The sequence below is a fragment of the Marmota monax genome, unplaced genomic scaffold (genome assembly GCF_021218885.2).
Source record: "Marmota monax isolate L192 unplaced genomic scaffold, Marmota_monax_Labrador192_F-V1.1 WCK01_AAM20220418_F8-fsc00090, whole genome shotgun sequence".
Classification (NCBI taxonomy): Eukaryota; Metazoa; Chordata; class Mammalia; order Rodentia; family Sciuridae; genus Marmota; species Marmota monax.
The window spans coordinates 1,273,845-1,279,844 of NW_026695219.1; the positions used below are offsets into that span (position 1 = coordinate 1,273,845).

The 6,000-nt window shown below is 41.7% G+C and overlaps 1 protein-coding gene across 3 annotated transcripts in view; it reads right to left on the reverse strand.

Moving 5' to 3' along the window:
• Window positions 1–4,709, reverse strand: part of LOC124084984 (optineurin) — a 39,994-nt gene extending 35,285 nt beyond the window's left edge. For 2 of the 3 annotated variants that reach the window (XM_046432462.2, XM_046432463.2), the window contains exon 1: window positions 4,510–4,709. The gene's annotated coding sequence lies outside the window, so the exon portion shown is untranslated. The remainder of the gene's footprint in view (window positions 1–4,509) is intronic. The other variant, XM_046432461.2, reaches the window with a different exon arrangement.
• Window positions 4,710–6,000: the final 1,291 nt, after the last annotated feature.

Here is a 6,000-nt window from a genome sequence, read left to right on the forward strand (position 1 = left end):
CTATAGATAAATCCATAATAAAGGTAAAAACAGTTCTAGTTGTTATATCAGTGCTTCCAGCTTTTTCAGATTGTCCAGGTTTTATAAGGACATTCGAAAAAGCAGGGTTGTGCTAAAAGAGGCAGTAGAAAAGCACTTATACCACTAGCCAAATGTGTGGCCTTGGGAAGTCACCTGACCTGTTGTGATAACTCACTGACTGGTATAGCAGATGATATGCTTCATTGTTGCTCTCAGCTCAGCAACCCTGTAAAAGGTATTCTTTGGTTTCTAAGATTATAGTCCTACTTTACCCTTCAATACAGACACACCCTCATGAGCATGCCTCTCACCAATTCATATACCTGTCTTAGTTATGGGAAACTCTTTTTATCCAATATTGTTAGGAAAAATTAGTTTTTAATTCAAATGTCATAGTAAATAAGAAGTTAGCATGCATGGCAACCATAGCATATAGATTCTATCAAAATTTTACTAACAGTAATTTAATATAAAATAATTTTGGATGACTCAAGGGCACTTTATGGTTTTAGAATGTTCTGGAGGAATCATTATGAGTGATCTCTGTAGAGTGCACATATGAAATATCTATTGGTAGAATGCCAGTTAGGGAAAACTTACAATTAAGTTTTAACATCACCTTGAGAAACATTCAAGTGGGCAAACACGGAGGTATATTATAAATCTTTGCACATATATTCAAGGATTACAGAAATTGGAACAATGTCATTTAGTCCAAAATTCTAATAACAGATTTTCTCATAATAATCTAAATGACCTCAATCTGAAGTGTGTCAGTTCTCAGAAAAAGTGATATTTAATAATGGAAGGATTGAGCACAGAATTTGTCAATATTTCACAATTAAGGAAGACTGATAACTACCTGGTAGGTAGAAGGTCAAAAGCAAAAATCTAGATTTTATTCTTAGATCTGCTACCTGAATTCCTAACATCATACATTCGTATTTTTAATTCCAGAGATCAAGTAATTATAGAAATGACTTGACCTTGGAGACATGGAAATAAATCTCATTCCTGAGTTGGCCTTAGAAATAATCTAGTCCAACTTCTTATTCAAAGCAAGAATGTCTTGTCTAGTTTACACGGTGCACGTTCACAAAACAGGTTTGAATACTTCAATGACAGAAAACATGAGCAATAATTCAAGTTGTGGGCACTGTCTCTTCTATTACAGGATGGCTGATGGCCAGAAAACTGTAATGTGTTAAGTAGAATTTACTTTACACTGGCTTCTACCCACTAGACATTAGACACAAAATAAGATTAGGCCCTTACCCTGGTGTAGTTGTGCCTTCAAATTTGCTACTGAAGTATTCATGGGTTCAATCCCTACGTGGATAAATCACATTTGTTGTTGTTGTTGTGTTTGTTTGTTTTTGGTACCAGTGATTGAACCCTGGGGTGCTTAACCACTGAGCTACACCTCCAGTCCTTTTTATATTTTATTTTGAGACAGGGTCTCACTAAGTTGCTTAGGGCTTTGCTAAATTGCTGAGGCTGGCTCTGAACCAACAACTGTCTAATCCTCCTGCCTCAGTCTCCTGAGCTGGGATAAATTAGTCTTAAAGTGAAAACTTGTTTCTTGATCAGAGATAATAGTTGGCTCTTGGCAGTATAGTTGGTTCTTCCAGTATGTATTAACAGAGGTGCTAAGATTCCAAGATTGCATCAGCTAAACCCATCACCATACTGGAAAAAGAACTTAAAGAGTATTTATGCATCCTACCAGTGAGGTAAAAGAAGTCTTACTATTATATACCAGAAATTCTAGTTTGATGTGGTATCTTCCTATTACACAGAAAACAGAAACAGCTTTAATCTAGTCGCCAAGATAGGAACCTGGGAGTGATGCTTGATACTTCCAATTCCCTCTTCTGTCAAGTCTAATGGATTTTCAAATAGTAGTCTCTTCCACCCACTAAATGTTTCTTAATCTCCTCTTCATCCCCATAGGCTTAGCTCAGGCCCTTCTTAGTTTGTCTGGACTTTGGAAATGCTGACCACCATTGAGAACAGGATTTTTTGTTTGTTTTTGTTTTGTTTTGGTCTATTTTGTCTACTGCTGTACCCCCAGTCCTAAGGACATTATGTAAAACATATAATGAAAGATTCAATATATCCTTATTGAATGGATTTTAATAGCTGCCTAAATGGTCTGACTTTTATCTCTTTCCATTTCAGTCCCATTGTCTCTTCTATAACATGAGGTCATTACCTGAGTACAACTATTCTTATAAGACAGAGTTCTGGCAAGACAAATATGGCCTTTCAACATACCTATCTACCGGTGTCATCTGTTACCAAACTACTCATACTCAGGTACACTGAAAGGCTCATAATTCTCTGTGTTCTTAGCCTCTGCACCCTTGTCTCTCTTTTGTCATTTGCCTTAGATATCTGACTCCCTTTTTGCCCTGGGAAACTTGCACTGGACAGTTCAAGGTCCATCTCAAATATGATGTCATGTATCAAATGAACTCTTTCTTCTCCTAAGCACTCAAGAGCAATTTGTGTCTCAACCTCCTTGGCCTTCTTTCCCCACACTGTTGTCATCTTATGCCCATCTATTTTCTCTCCATGTTATTCTTACTAAAGACTGCATACAGCAGGCTTCCAAACATGTTTGCTGAAATGAAATGAAAATACAGCATAATGAAGTATTTTTAAGTCTAACACCTATAAAATGTTTTCTGCTGTATAAATGACAAACCCCACATGCTGGTATTATTATGTTTTCCTACAGTTCTATGGCATTCGCTTCCAGATTTTTTAAATCAACTTTAAAACCTATTTTAAAAATCAAAATTGCTTTTTAATATCACTGCAAAGGCATCAAAATATTATCTCATAACATATATTCTCATGCTCCATTGTAATACACATGTTGAAGTGGAAACAATGAAAACTTTTAAAATAGATTTTATTTTTAAGATTTTAATTTTTTTCCCTTTGCCTTTTGTTTACCATACCATAAATTCTAAAGAACTTATTAAGTAGGCTAATTCTAGGGGCTGGGATTGTGGCTCAGCGGTGGAGCGAGGCGGGACCCGGGTTCGATCCTTAGCACCACATAAAAATAAAGGCATTGTGTTGTGTCCATCTACACCTAAAAAATAAATATTTTTTAAAAATGGGCCAACTCTATAAAATTCAGATAAGCAGGTTTGAGGATCACTGGGTATTTTTCATGGTGAGAACACCTACGTGCTACTACTTGAGAATCAGAAGGAAAGTAATACACTGATCAATTCCTTTCAAGTTTATTTAGAGGGAAATCTCAATTCTGTATCATAATATACAGGTTAAAGTTTTGTTGTAAAACAAAGACGGTGTTACTTTTATAGTGTTGTACACAATATATAAAGAACTCCTAAAACAGATTCAGTGAAATAACAGATCACACACCCTTCAGACTCAAATCAGTCCTTGTCCACTACAAACCACACTCAAATTGCCCTTGTCTTGTCCATTCCAGGGCAGTCCCTGGCCTTGGCTTCTGCTCTGGGTCCTCTCTAGTACAATACAAATAGGCCTGTCCTGGGAGGCAGCCTTGGCTCCCCACCTCTTCTTTCCCTAGGTCAAAAGAGCCAGATGGCTGGCTGCTCGTTACAGTGCTGCTCTGCTAGTTAGTTTTTAAGCCTCTGAGCATCCTGATACTGTCTTCTGTATTTTTCTAAGTCTTTCCGTAAGGCTTTAGTTGTCCATTTCATCCTTAAACACCTCTGTGGCACATATTTCCATAAACAGTGCTCTTGGTGGCAAGGCCTGGCCAGAAGCTAGGTTTCATTTCTTCTGAGCCTGTTTATTGCCTCATCTTACACATTTCTGACTGTAAAAGCAATTCCTTTAAAGTTCTCAGCCTCATCAAATATTCATTCTCTTCCCTTCTGCTGTATATCTATCTGTATAGCTACATAAAGTAAAATCTACATATATATGTAGATTTCAGAGAGAGAGAGAGAGAGAGAGAGAGAGAGAGAGAGAGAGATATCACACACCTTCCCAGACACAACGGTTTACGTTGACGACTCTGACCTGTCCAGTAAGCCCACCACCTTGGAGAGGGGTCACTACTCTTTCCTGTTCCTGGAACACCTCACTGATAGTGTTTTCATGTCTTCCAAGAGTGCACCTTTAACCACTTCCTCCTACAAGAGGACATTACCCTCAAAACACCTCGGTGACCTGCAGAGGAAATCACCTGCAGCTAACCAAGCCGGTGTTTTTACCATTCCGGGGCTCAGGAACCCTCTGGGTGGCCGCACCGGTCGCCCTTTCACAGCAGGTCATGATCCCGGCCTGAAAACCCTCGCAAGGCAGTTGTCCCACGGGAGGTATGCCCCATGGCCGCCCCAACCCTCGTCATCCTCAGCCGGCAAGCTCGGGCCGCAGTGAGCCGAGAGGGGGGAACCGCTTCCTGGGCGAGAAGCACTCGCCAAGGAAGGAGCCACCCCCACCCAGTCCCTGTCGCCCCCTATCACAGCTCACCGGCCGCCGGCGATCGGCTTCTCTCGATGTCACTGACCCCTAGGCATCGTGGCCCTGGAGGAGAGCTCCCGGCCCGGATGTGGACGCCGGCTGGGAGAAGGGCCAAGGGCGGGGACCGGAGCGGCGGGGCTGGGGGGCTTACGCTCGGCCTCGCGACCCGCCCGGCGCCGCTCAGCTGACCACAGCGCCAGCTCCCAGCCTCCGCCGGGGAATTTCCCAGGCTCCGCCCACGCCACGCCTGTGGCCACGCCCCTCGAGGCCTCGCCCAACGCCCCGCCCCTCCTCTCTCCTGCTTGTGTCCAGCGTTCCACCCTCACTGCTTTCGTGCAGTACCAAGCTCCCCACCGCAGTGGGTAGGGAAAACGCTGAGGTGTCAGACAAATGTCGTTAAATAAGATAAACTACGAATTAGAAGAAGCGTGTAGAATTGGTCTTCCCTGACCAGAGCCGCAGGAGGTCTTGGAAGGAGGAAGAGGGTCCCAGGCAATGTCTTAAAAAAAAAAAAAAAAAAAAAAATATATATATATATATATATATATATATATATATATATTAGTAGTAGGTAGACACAATACTTTTATTTTTATTTATTTTAATGTGGTGCTGAGGATCGAACCCAGCGCCTCGCAAGTGCTAGGCGAGCGCTCTACCGCTGAGCCACAACCCCAGCCCACCCCCACCCGCAATTTCAAAATGAAACCTTTATCTGTTTTAAATCTAGGCATAATTAACAGCATAACAGCTTTGCATCCCAAAGGCACCTCCCCTTTTGCCTTAATTGAAAAGAAAGTGTTCAGGATGCTGATTGGGCTCTTATTCTTACAGATCTGTTAACATCTGGATGCTTCAGATGCCCCAGACAGGTGGGATTAATGGATCAATCTGGATCATATTTGTGAAGCAGCCTTTGCTTCTGTGGGAAGTATTGATCTATTATGCCAAAGAAGGGAAGATGCTTCTGCATTGGATAGTAGAATTAAAGGGCTGAAAACAATAGGAGAGAAGATCCGTCCTGGTTTGCAATCCAAACATCAAAGAAAGCATCAGTGAGGCATTGTCATAGGACACAGACTTCATCTGATCACAGGGCAAGGACTTAGTCAAAGTGTTGAGATCAAAAAGGGGATCCCAGAGCAAGACACTTAAATAAATTAGAGTGGGATCCCAGGTGGTCTGGGAAAGCGTCTGTGAGCAGATTTGTGTTTAGGTAGAAAAGAATGTCATAACAGGGAAGAACTTGATCTAGGAATATAAGTGTTGAGGGTTGCTCATATCAGTGGGAGTAAGCAGCGCATGATTACTAATCTATGGCTGCTCACAAATGGGAAATAAACAAAATCCTAATCATTGCCAGGAGCCATTGTGCATGCCTATAAACGCAGATACTGCAGAGGCTGAGGCAGGAGGATCACAAATTCTGCTGGCCTGGGCAGAATTAGTGAGTTCCTATCTCAAACTAAAACAAAAACGGCTGGGAATGTGGCTCAGTGG